We start from the raw sequence: 14,261 nt of genomic DNA on the forward strand, positions 1-14,261 counted from the left end.
GCCCTCGAGTGGACCTCGCATCAAGCCAGAAGGAAACGGATGGCGGAGGGCCTCTTTGCCATCGTAGAGCCCACGCTAACATCCTTTATAAGAGTATAAAGCCCTATGGGACATCTCCAAATACATAAAAAATTGAGATAGGGTTTTCACTCCTCTTATTGTTCGTGTTGCCATGCTAATCTACTCCATCCCAAATGTAGGCATGCACTAACGACTTAGAGAGCAGGTCCGAACATCTTGCTCTTGTGATCTTGTACTAGGAGAGGGCAAATTAGGTTTTAAAGCGCTACACATCTCCTTCCTTCCAAGTTACGCAGGGACACATCACACATCTGCTTCAACCAGTCGTCGATAACATTGTCGACAATAACATTGCCTCGTCAGTAACCACAACTATTTTCATCTACAAACGATTGCGTATTTCGATCTACTCCCTAATTATGGTTGCTGCTACATGTACGATGTTGTTCAATCCATCTAGTATGCTAGAGGTATACATGCTAATAGTTACTTTAATCATGATTTATATTGTAGAATTAATCATGAAATTGTCTAATATTCCCAGTAGTATTCACATGTATCCAATACAACTAAAAGGACATAGTCCAATTGTATTGTATCTGCTAGCAGTCTTCGATCAAACTTGGATATGCTCTTCCTTGATCACTTATCTCTTTTCAAAGTTAAATAGCTTGACTGAGAGTCCGAAAAGGAAAGCAAAGAGAACAGCAAATAAGACAACCACATTAGCTACTACCCACAGGAAGTCCTGATGGTACCCAAAGTAGCTTTCTACAAAATCAGATACTCGCACTCCATTATCAAATTCTTCTGTTACATCTCCATACTGTGAAGTGACTAGACCATTGAGTGTCCATGCAATAGGGTTGAGCCAATAGTACCATCTCCACCATATTGGGATTCTCTGTAGAGCAAAGTAGCCAGTTCACATAGTATCACTTTTTGAATAAGAGTTTGAATAATATTTGGAAAAGAAGGAGAAACTTTTGTTTATTGGTTAGAAGGGGAAGTATAGAAAGTTAAAACATCGAGAGAAACTAGTATACTTACAGTTCTTGGTATAATAAATCCCGAGAAAAGGTTCCAGAGAGCAAAGAACGCCGTGGAAGCAATAGAGGCAACATTGTAGTTTGAGGTCAGGCCCATCGACATCATTCCATAAAATGTGAAGTAAGCTAGAGTGAAGTACATGAAGAACATGTACCAAAAGAACTTGGCAACTGTCCACTCGAACCCAATCATAGCATATACTAGAATACCATATATTAAGGACTGGACAAGGATATATGGAAGTTCAATTACAACCTGCAAAGGGAAGGATGTTAGTTCTTATCATTTTTTTACCGTTGCTTTCCACTTAGATATTTGTTAAACTATCTATACCATCTTTTCTAGCTGTAATTCAATATTATCTTGATCATTTCACCGAAAATGCTTTTCGCCCCACCTTATATATAAAGCAAATTACCACCACATACAATAATCAATTGAAGTATGGTATCAACCCACTCCAGAACACAAGAAGAAGAAGAAGAAGAAGAATACATGCTTGCATTCATTTATGATGCTATACATGAAAATGCGATGCCTTTTGTTCGTTAAACTCCAAAGTTTTGTTTTTATTTGGCCTATAAAATTACTTATGACATTCGGGTTTAATAGGAATGATAGATTACTCATATCAACAAGGTGCGACTTCTTTTTCGGAAGTCCATCCTCAAGGAACCTCAAGTTAAGCGTGCTTGACTTAGAGCAATTTAAGGATGGGTGACCGACCAGAAAGTTGACCCCTTGGAGCAATTTGAGGATAGGTGATTGACTGAAAAGTTGATTCCAGATGCACATGAGTGAGGAAAAATACACAGAAAAGACTAATGTTGGTATGTGGGACTAGTCTAGATCCCAGGTGCAACAACCAAAAATCGGTGCGGGACCAGTCTAGATCCTAGGTGCAATAGCCAAAAATCGGCGGGTGAACCAGTGAGTTTGGTCGAGACATTACATAACTACGGTGAAAGTTAATGCAAAGAAAATTTACCTGTCCCAACGCATATGGCAAAGGTGAGTACATGCGAGCCGCACTTTCCCTGTAAAAGACTGTGCGCTCAACAGCCACAACCGGCTGAACTGAGGTAGAGTTCTGCACCCCCATGAACAGAATTGTGGAATACATGGAACCCATGGCGCTGAATAAGTCTTGTTGATTGTGTCTGCAAGAGTAAAGGTGGGAACCATAAGTAGTCTCCTTAACAAGTATTACCTCTATACTGAATTAATCTCGACAAATCTAAGACAACTATATGGGATGGAGGGAGTATCATATATACAATCATGTAATTGCTTTAATTTATTATATATGATGTTACCTTTTTCTGCCAATACCCCAGAACATTGTCCCAAACAACAGTGCAAGTATTATAGTATAGAAGTACTTCACAAGGGTATACGGAGGGTTTCTCCAGTATGACAGACTTTGCTTCCACAGGCAAGCAAAACTCTGTGTGATGAAGGTTTGTGAGTATTGGGTTGGAAAGGATAGGTCACTTGAACCTTCAGTAGGTGTGCTTAGCTCCTTTATTAATTTTTTGTTCCTCCTGAGATGCAATAAAACCGATAATATTAGTGCACATTGTAAACAACTATTTTGTCAATTGTCTTTGTCAGACATATAGGAACTTCAGTTGCAGAAGATCAAATTGACACATCAGTATTATCATGCTTTTAGAATGGGTGATCTATGATTTCAATATATTTTAAGTCATGCATATTTGTTAAAATATATTAATTATTGCTCTTTTTTTGAAATATAAGATCTCATGGCTTAAATCAAATTGTATTATGGCTATTGTTTTCAGCATGACATTATGAAGTTATTAAATTATGTAGTTATGAAACAAGAAAAGTACCGATATAATTCAGAATTCTTGTATACATGACTAAAGTTAATCCCGGTTATATGTTCTTGTGTTGTACTGGTAACTTCCAGCATCCATGTTGCAGGATTGTGGCCGTCTTTAATCTTACTGATATTTTCAATAGCCTGTGTAGAACCAAAGCAATTCAGTAACTTTGTTTAGTATGACACTTCATATGTAAACATAGACTAATTTATGTTTCCTTTCATCACCTCTAAATATCGGATCAATTCACACGAGTGCCGACCTAGTGGGCCTACATAAATCTCTTCACCTCCTCGTTTCATTAGGAAGAGCTGCAAAGACACACAAACCATCATGTATTAAAACGGTTCAGAAACATTATGAATTGCTCATATGTTGCTTTAGTTTTTTTACCCTTTAATGTGTGTACACACTGTTAGTACCTCATCAAAAGACTCGAATATGTCGATGCTCGGTTGGTGAATGGTGCACACAACAGTCCTTCCTGTATCTACAGTATTCCTTATTGCTCTCATGACAATGGCTGCTGCCCGTGCATCCAGTCCAGATGTTGGTTCATCCATGAAAATAATAGAAGGGTTAGCAACTAGCTCCACTGCTATTGTTAGCCTTTTCCTCTGCTCAGTTGACAATCCACTCACACCAGGCAATCCAACCAATGCATTTTTTAAGGGGTTAAGTTCCACTAGCTCCATGACCTCATCAATGAACATCTGCACACGGTTTCATGTGTTCAAGTAGATAGTAGATATGGTCTCCCTTACCAAGATATGACTAGTACGTAAATGTGATCGACAAGCACTTCCAAATATGTTTCTCGGACATTTCGACTTAAATTCTATTGTGATCCAGTTTTCACTTTACATGGCATTACCTTGTAATATCAGTTGACAATTCTTTTTACTGAACCTTGTTAGTTGATAATACAAGTCTTCTCAATTAATCATGTTTCATATACTTTTCTAATATATGTACTTCTATACTATGAAAATATTCAAAGAAAGTATTTTGTTTGTTCTTTGCAAACCTTTCTTGTTGAGGACTCAACATTGGCAGGTAATCGAAGCCATGCAGAGAATGCAAGTGATTCATACACAGTCACATTTGGTGAATGAATGTCGTTCTGCTCACAGTAACCTGATACACGAGCAAAAGTTTCTTGCTTCTTTGGATATCCAGAGATTGTAATGTTGCCCTCTATGTATCCAGTGGTCTTCCGTCCAACCAACACATCCATCAGTGTTGTCTTACCGGCACCACTGACCCCCATAAGAGCTGTGAGTACTCCTGGCCTAAATGAACCACTGACACCTTTCAATAATTCCAGTCGGCTCTCCGCCACACCTTGTTCTTTGATTTCCTATAGTTTATGTTGGATAAAGAAATGATGTGTGATGTTTTTACTCATGTATGTTCTACATATTGGACATATGAGTATAACTGTATCCTAAGAAGTTCCATAAAGAAAATACCTCTGGCATGTCTACACTGTATTTTATATCATCGAATGTGATAGAGAGAGGTACAAAATGGAGGACCATTCCTTTCTTGCATGGACTAGAACTCACAGTTGTGTGGTTGGAATTTGATTTGTCATTGCTCTCGTCCGCAGTATCTAGTAGGCATATGCAAGTGTTATAATTTTGAATTAAACCTCAACTATCAGATTTGGAAGTCACGTTATTGAGCTTTTCTAGCTGTCCATTTTTATCTTATATCTTCCTTAGATTGATTAATATAGAACCAATAAGTACCTCTAGATGCCATTGTACTGTTGTTAACCCATCGTCTCGATGATGCTTCTAAAAGTTCACCAATGAGATTAGCTTGTTTTATCTTCAATGTTTCTTCAGATACTGTTGGCTGGTTGTTGTCAAATGCTGCAGATAGGAGAATGTATGAGATTAGAATTTACAGCGTTGTTTGAAAAATTGCAAGTTAGCTATCTATTTGCATTCTAAATAAAATTTATTTTGGACTCACAATCGAGGAATGTGAGGCAAACACTGTAGAGGATATTAAATAGCAGCACATATCCGAGCAAGGCACCAACACCAATCCAGTACCACTTTGTATCAGGAAAAATCCCTTGAGATTCCAGAACTAGTCTTCCAAGTGGTCCTTTGAAACTGGGGTTTGTCTGTAGTATATCATTAAAAATATGCTTTAGACATACATATTCAGAGACATGATTGTTTATCCTTACACATAAGTCTATTTACCTTGTTCCAGCTATGACCTAAGAACTCATTCACCGATAGGGCATTTTGTGCATACATCAAGGGTGATATCCAGTATCCCCATATCCACAAATTCTTCACATTGTCTGTTAAATCATACAAATATTTTCATGTAATTTATGATTGACCGATAACACATCCAATGGGGGCTAACATAACTAAACTCCGGAAATTCTTTCTAAGTTTTCTCAGCTTTTTGTAACTGGGCTAACCCCCTTCCAAGTTTTCTCAGCTGGACACTTCAAACATCTTTTTAGGACTTCAGCTTAACCACTTTTGCATACCTCTTGCCATGACGAATCCACCGGTGAGCATAAAAATTAACATGCAGGAGGAAGCGATGGTGTTTGCAATAACATGCTGCCTTGCAAGGCCAGCAATGAAGCGGAAGAGTCCAGAAAATGCCTCGTTCACTAAGAAGAGCAGTAGGAGTTGTCTAAAAAATCTGTAGCATTGCATTATTTTCATTAGCTTGTGCAACACATTAAAAAGAGCATCTCGCCCTTTATTACAAAGGGGTATGGGTAATCTCAACCGTTGATTTGTTTAGGGGGGTGTACCGAAGCATAAGTGGTAAAAAAATCATTGATCTTAAAATTCCCACTTACCTTTGTATGTTGGGATCAAATCCAATACCATAGTATGTTATCCCAACCCAAATTGTTGCATTGAGCAAGGAGAGGGGGGTCTTGATGATCCATGACGTCAACGAGTATGTCCATGCTGGAAAGAAGAGAAGATCCCGTTGCTTGAAAAAAACCGGGAGCTTTACAGTAGTTAGACCTACTTCTGCAAACCCATTGAACATTATCATCAAGATCCCAAAGAAGATAGCACCCATGTATATCCGTCCATCTGTTACCGAGTCACGATGCATATTGATGCGCAGAAATACGGTCATTGCAATGATTGCCAAGAGTGTCAACTAAAAAAAGGATAAATAATAAGATAATGTATGTTATGTTCTTCTATACTTTTCTACGAATACCAAAGAAGTCATTTAGTGTTGAACTTCTGCATATTTTGATTTTAGAATCATCACCTGAGTTGCCTTGAATATATACACAAAGGAATTCCTCTTCATGAGCAATATCTCTCTGTTGATATTAGCTTTGAGTAGTTCCTTCATGCTGGCACCATATTGTGATTTTTTTAGAGCTGTGGGATGACTTTTGTCCTTGTCAAATGGCACATCTAACTCACTCCTTATAGCTTGACCAACGTGGAAAGATTGAAATGCCTCCGCAAACTCCTTGACCGGAACAAATCTGTATGTCTCATCATTGTTTATCCAGTATTGTCCTTGATCTTTTATTGATGTAACCTATACATTTCCAGTTATAGTTAGTCAAACTTTAACACGTTAGCCATTTATGATTCTGCTATTACAAAAATCCCAAGTTTTTTTGGACGAAAAAAAATCAAAACTTATCACAATTTTCTAGAACTATTGCAACTTGCCATATTTTGCTAAAGACGCAAACCGTAAGAAATATAAAAATATGTTGATCCATTTGTTTCACTTGTGAGCACACTTCTGCATTATGAAAATTCCTAGAAATTTAAAGTTTTATATTTTGAAGGTAATTCACGATAATGCACTTTAAAATAGACCCACGATCATGGAAAACTTCATACAACAAGTTGATTACACTCACTTCTTGCAGGAAGTCAGCTACGCCTTTTCGCTTGGGACATTTGAATCCCATTATTTCAAAGAACTCGAGAACATATTTTCGAGGGCCATTATAGACAACATGACCATCCGAAAGGAGAATTATATCATCAAACAATTCATATGTCTCTGGTGCAGGTTGTAGTAAGGCAATGACTGCTGTTCCACCAATAATGTGGATTGTTTGTTGGATGGAGTTCACAATCTGGAAGGTTGTCGAGCTATCAAGTCCAGTTGATATCTCGTCCATGAAAAGGGCTCGTCCGGGTGTGACGAGCATCTCAGCTGCAGAACCATGTCGTAGAATGGGTGAGTTTGATTGTATAGGAGTACAAAGTAATTTAGTTATGTAATAACACATAAGCATCTCATAAGTTTCTTATTTTCAGACTACATTTACCTGTAGTTACTCTCTTTTTTTGCCCTCCTGATATGCCTCGCAACATATTGTTTCCTATCATTATATCAGCACAGATATCCAACCCTAAGACCTTCAATAATTCAAACGAGTGAAATTAAAGAATTAGTAGTGTGATCACTTTTCATTTCTTAGAACTTTTTGTGAAATTAAATAAAGGAACTTGGTATCATTCTTATTATAATTGTGTAATTCAATGTAAATTACAACTGGGCTATAAATAAGTAATTCGCATGCACCTTTAGTATGTGATTTGTGACCACCTCAGCTTTCTGATCTCCTGTTGCAGCAGCCTAGATAAGAAAAATGAAAGATTGATATGCATAAAACTTTACATATAAACGTACCATGTCTCAACCATTGAATTAAGTGAACTAATGAAGTGAACTAGCTATGAGAAATTGGATTGTGTGTAGTGTTGAGTTGGAGCAAAAAAATCTCTTGTGGCAGTATAGGCCTTGCAAAGGCTACTTTCTCATCACACACCACTTCTTTTGGACTCCGGTGAGGTCCGCTAACATAAGGAACGAAGCAACTTTCTCTTTTGAGCTATTGTGGTTAGAGAGGGAATGCTTCGTTCAGATGATGGACAAAGAATGAGAAAAATAAACACGTGGTGGAACTAATGTAGGAAGGTGACAATTTAAAATCCGGCATATTACACAATTCTTACGAGGTTGGCTAAGAATTCTAGCTGTGCTTATAAAAAATAAAAATAAAGGTTCCTTCAACTTACTGATGTTTTAGATATTAAGGCTGAATGAACCCACCTCATACCGACAGAATGTGCTGCCAAACACGAGGCTGAGGTGAACATTGGCAAACTCACAAGAGAGGAATAAACCAAATGACCAGACCGTGCCAAAGTGAGGTACGTTAGGGAAGGTGACAATAATACTAAATTCTTCCATTTGACCATGAGCCACACCCCAAAAAGAAAACTGTCCAATTAGTGCAAGACAAGGGGATGATTGTGGGGTAGGAAAATCTCAAATCTTATCTCTATTTATTATATAAGGCTATTTGGCTCCTCAGAGTCCACCTTCATGTTGATGGATGAGGACATTACTCATGATATTCCACAACTTTCGCCGGAAGAGAGACGTGGTTTTTGCAACGCCTTTTATGGGAATGAAGATGTTTTAAGCCATCTCGCAAATGAAGAGCAATAAAGCACCATGACTAGATGGGTTCTCGATGAAATTCTACCAGAAATGTTGGGGGACTATAAAAGGATAATGTATGACATTGTTTGTGGAATTATTTAATGGGTAATTTCGACTGTTTATGCTCAACTTTGATATCATCATGTTGTTGCCAAAGAAGGAGGACGCCATGCGGATTTACACAATTTCGTCCAATTTGTCTGCTCAATGTTAGTTTTTTTTACCAAAGTGGGTATAAATAGAGACTAACTGCAATAGAGCACATTGTGGTCTCTCTACTCAAATTTCATTCATGCCCTGGACAACATATCCTAGAAGGGGTAGTAGTCCTACAAGAGAAAATTCATGAGTTACGCTTGAAGAAACTTGACGGAGTTATCTTTATAGTGGACTTTGAGAAAGCCTATGATAAAGTCAAATGTTCTATCTTCCAACAAGCTCCGTGCATGAAGGGTTTTGATATAGCCTCACGGCAGCAAGTGCATAAGTTTATTCGGGGTCAGCATTGGGGTGAAAGTAAATGACTACGTAGCTCATTACTTTCAAGACCGGGAGGGGTTGTTAAAAGGGGATCCTATATCTCCAATTCTTTTCAACATTATTTTCGACGCCGGGGGTCCTTGTAGAAAGGGCTAAGGAGGGTGGAAAGGTGGGTGGTCTCATCCCGGGCGTCTCCATCTTCTAGTATGCGGATGAAACTATTGTTTTTATAGAGTATGATATGGACACAGTCGTAAATATGAAACTGATACTTTCCCTCTTTGAGCAATTATAGGGGCTTAAAATTAACTTCCACAAGAGTGAAGTCTTCTATTTTGGACGTGCCAAATAATAGAAGAATCACTATAAGAAACAATATGCGCGGTTGGTAGGTTCCATTTCGGTACCTCAGAATACCTGTTCATTTTTTGAAACTTACAAACAAACAGTGGAAGTGTATTGAGGATAGGTTTGAAAAGAAGCACAATTATTGGAAACTAAAACTCATGGCCTTTTCTTCTGGTTAACCTTTACAAACAAAGAGTGGAAGTGTATTGAGGATGATTAATTATAGTTAATTCTATGCTCAAGAGTTTACCTATTTACATGCTCTCGTTCTTCAAAATACCAAAGGGGTACGAAAAAGACTTGATTTTTATCGCTCCAGATTCTTTTGTCAGATTGATGAATATAGAAACAAAGTACCACTTGGCATAGTGGGATATCCTATGTATGCCAAAACACCAAGGGGGGATAGAAATTGCACACCTTGAAGTTAAGAACAATTACTTACCTAGCAAGTGGCTATATAAGCTTCTAATAGAGGAAAAGATGGTGTGTGGTTAAAGTTGCTACGCAACAAATGACTTTGCCTCAAGTAAAGGCGCAACCGACAAACTCACCATTATGGAAAGGCTTGTTAAGTATCAAGTCTACATTCTTTTGTAGAGGCAATTTTATTGTGGGTGATGGATGTACCACGGGATTCTAGGAGGATACATGGCTGGAACATACACCTTTGGCCTTGCAATACCCAAACCTATATAATATTGTGCAATGAAAAGAGGCTTTTGTTAGTACATTATTAGGTACAACCTCGTTGAGTGTCGAGTTTCTTCGATCTTTGATCGGGGATAAGTGGATTTCGTGGCTCCATTTATTAAGATAGTTGATGTAAGTCAACTTAAGCAACAAACCGAATTCTTTTGATGGTGGTTGCATTCTTCTGGAGTCCTCTTGGTACGATCTTTGTATGTGGATCTCATAAATACCGGCCCCATCTTTCGTAGGACATATATTTGGAAAATGAAGGTACTGCTCAAGAATAGGATAACATGTCGGCTTTGTATGGAGGGGCTATCCTAACAAAGGATAATTTTGGAAAACATGTGTGACAAGAAAGTAAAAGAATGTTACTTTGTTCATCAAAAGGAAACAAATCAACATCTATTTATTTCGTGTATATTCACCAACCTTCTTTGACGTATGATTCTTTTAGCTTTCAACCTACTAGTATAGTTTGTTCGGCAACTGGTTGGATGGGGTTCGTCCTAAGATTAAAGCACACATCATGTGGGAGTGTGCACTTTTCTCTGGGATTATGGAGGTGCTGTATTGACTGTGCTTTTAATAGAACAAAGATACCAACTTATTTGTAGGTCACCTCATACGGTCCTTACTTCAGCGTGCGGAAGCGCATGAGCATATGGAGTTTCGATTCAACCGATGGGAGATGATTGCAGTGGACATATTCAACTGATTTGGATGGCGTTTTATTAATACGCAATGTGTGTAGGCATGTTTCTTATTATAAGTCGGTTGTGGCATTTATCCCCCGGATGTTTCATAATGTACTGGATGATATGACTTGTTCTTTGTTTATTTCAATAGATATGGCTGTGTGCATAGTAATGATGTAGATGCCGTGGGGTTAAACCTCCTTTTTACGAAAAAAAAGATTTAAAATGTAGTAACAACTGTAGTACCTTCATGTAGATATCTATTTCTGGGTCTGGTTTGATGTGTTCTTCCTTCTCTCTCCTGGATAGCTCCATTAGCATATCTGATCATTCAGTAGGAAATTTGATATAAGTTACTACTCAATGCGATATGTTTCTGTGATGAGTCTTGAGGTTTCCATGTTACTTGGTCTTACCAAAACGGTGACCAATTCCTTGACATTTTGCAGAGAAGTTGACAGTCTCACGGACAGTCAGTTCGGCCATATGCATATCATGTTGGCTGACATAAGCGGCTGATCTCCGTGGCACAAACTCATCCATAGTATGCCCATTGTAAGTTAAGTCCCCTGTCATCTTTTGCGATTTAAATGTTTCCTCGTGTTAGTAAAAAAAGTGCAAGTTATTATAATTATGGTGCACCAACAACAGAATTAGCTTGATGAAAAAGTAAACCTTAAGACTTGAAGGCAGAGTTCCGGCCAAGGCCAAAAGCAGTGAGGTCTTCCCGGCGCCGGGGGGCCCAAAAGCAAGGTCATCCTAAAAATGGAAGGGATGAGGTTGAACGTATGGTCTAATGGAGATGATTTGGCAAGTGCACAGCATGTATAGATGTTACCTGTGGGGCTTGATGATTCCACTGACATTGTGAAGGATTGGTATTTTCTGCTTCCTGTTTGGTGTTAGGTGAAGAGCATTTGCCAGGCCCTGTTTCAAGACGGTCACCAGCATCTAAGCACGCATACAAAGTAGAAACGCCTTGCATTTTCTATACTACTATATAGTGTACGAGTCTTGAGTAGGACTAAGAACATCAATCATAACTGTTGGTCTTTTAAATCCAACGGCCAATATGAGCAGGATTCGCATGAACAGTACACTGCTGCTACCTCTACTGCGTTCTAGAACAATCACGTGCTGGGCACAGAAAAAAAAGAAGCCCATAACTGGCCCCAATGGGCCGTGTTGCCACATGACCACCAGATGGTTTGATTGAGCCCAGACGTGATGGTTTAGTAGAAGAATGTGGAGATTTCTCAAAAAAAAAAGGATGTGGAGAAAGTGAAGCAACATGCAGTTCTTTTTAAATGAACAGTTTTATGGCATGAATACTACTTCCTGCTTTTACAATACTTAACTAATATTGGCATTTATACATCACTATAATTTCATTTTCTTTGAATCTATTAGCACATGTGTCACTTCTTTTCCATTTTATGAAAATCACTCTGTTATATTAAGACGTGCGTTGCACGTGTATACATACTAGTAGAAATAGAGGTACAATAGTACTTTTCTTCTTGTGTTTGACGTACCTCCAGTACATTGGCACAGGTGTTGAGGATGGTGGGCAGCCCCCTGCTCCCAACGTGCGCCTGTGCCTCCACGTTGAGGTTCTCGTATCTCACCTCGATCGTCGGCAGCTGAATCCCAACTCTGCACGCGACCAACAAAGAACATCACAAGTGAAGGAACGAACCAATTAATCGAGATTGTCCATCACGTACCGGTCGAGGCGGTCCTTGAACTTGGAGAGGAAGCGCTCGTGGTCATCGCCGACCCACGCGACGAGCTGCAGCAGCGCGTGCTTCTCCTGGGCGCTCAGCTTCTCCACGTTCACCTCCTTGAGCCCCTCCCCCGGCATGGCCAGCACCGCCGTCCGGGCGCGGTCGTAGGTGGGCAGCTTCTCCAGCGCCGCCCATCGCAGTGCCTCCTCCTCGTCATAGTCCGGCGACGACCGCGAGAACAGGCTGCGCCCGAACGCGCGTGTCTCGCCGGCGTCGTCCATCTAGTTATCTGTAGTGACGCGCTCGCCGCCGCCGCAAACGGCAACGCGGCGAAAGGAAAACCCGACAGGGGAGATCGTGCCCTCGTGCGTGCGTACAGGGTGGGTGCTTTCTTTCTTGGCGCTAGAAATGAGATTACACGGGAGACACAGATCGTTACTTATATAGAGTGGTGGAGGAGAGGACGCGGAAGAAGCTAATAATGTACCCCTTGACGTCACGGTCTATGGGATAACGGCCGAGAGTGCTGGGACGAATTTGTTTTGTGCGGGGCCGCCAACTCCTGTGCTAGGGTGGATTAATGAGCTGTTTGAGGCAGCTCGTTAAGGATCCTTATGTTCCTTGCTTTTGTTCCGTGTCAGGAGATTACACAAGGATCTCAAGGAGCGCGCGATATGGTTCGTCGATGTGCGGTGCACGTCATGTTTTGAAAACATACTGGTGCTGATTTCATTTTTTGCCTTTGTATTTCCCCCCATATCTCCTGACACTACTACACTATCGGGGAGATTATCATGCGATCTTGGCAGATTTGATCTTAAAAAATCGAAAATAATATGAGCGTTGTCAAATGGCATCTGCGTAGCATCATAGCCTTCATTATTGGATAAAATAATGCAATATAGGACGGCCAGTTTCGATTAACTCTATCCTCTCACAAATATGATTTTCTATATATTTTCTTTTTGCCGACTCCCAAAAGGGTTCTGCAAAGACTAGTCTATTTTAAATCTAGTTTCTTTCGGTAAAAGGAAAATGAAAAAAAAATGTGTTGACCAAATGTGGTGTGGCCCATAGGACGAAAGACCAAAGTGGCCTTGGAATTCATGACCCGCAGGTCAAGAATGAGGCTCTACTTAGTAAATGGTTGTTCAAATTCTTAGTGAGGATGGTATTTGGCAAATCATGTTGCGTAAAAGTATTTAGACCAAAAGATTATGTCTCAGGCATATTGAAACCTTGGCGACTAGTACTTTTGGGATGGCCTAATAGCGGCAAAGAAACTATATGGGTCTTTCGCAATAAAGGACGGGCGAAGATTTGTTTTCTGGGAAGACATCTGGCTAGGCAATGTCCAGCCTTGTACATCATCGCTCGCGCTAAAACAAATACTATTGTGTAGATGCTCAGTTCATCAGCGTCGAATATCTCTTTTATCTTGGCTGAATTTGATTAACCTGGCGCAAGACCGGGATGTGTCTCGCTGGAGTCTTACTACATCGGGCTCTTTAACAATAGACTCTATGTACCATAAGCTCACATATTCTGACGTACCGGTGAGTAATACTAATAACCCAGAAAATTGGAAGTCTAAGATTCCACTAAAAACTAAAACCTTCATGTGGTATCTTTGTAAGCGAGTTGTACTAACAAAAGACAATCTTGCACGACGGAACTGGCAAAGGAGTAAAAAGACAATCGAACACATTTTTAACAATGCAAGTTTGCTTGTTCTATGTGGTCAGTCATTCAAATACGTCGAGTTTGTCAAAAAAAACCATGCCAACACACATGTACTGGCATGTATCTGGACGCGGCTAATCTGCACCCGAGCTCATATGCTCCCGCATGAACAGTAAATTCAAAAAAAATTCAAAAAATTCCAAATTTTTTTG

At 39.6% G+C, this 14,261-nt stretch overlaps 1 pseudogene; it reads right to left on the reverse strand.

Moving 5' to 3' along the window:
* Nucleotides 1-331: 331 nt before the first annotated feature.
* LOC123040777 (ABC transporter G family member 53-like) lies at nt 332-12,751 on the reverse strand (annotated as a pseudogene).
* Nucleotides 12,752-14,261: the final 1,510 nt, after the last annotated feature.

This window comes from Triticum aestivum, chromosome 2B (genome assembly GCF_018294505.1).
Source record: "Triticum aestivum cultivar Chinese Spring chromosome 2B, IWGSC CS RefSeq v2.1, whole genome shotgun sequence".
NCBI lineage: Eukaryota > Viridiplantae > Streptophyta > Magnoliopsida > Poales > Poaceae > Triticum > Triticum aestivum.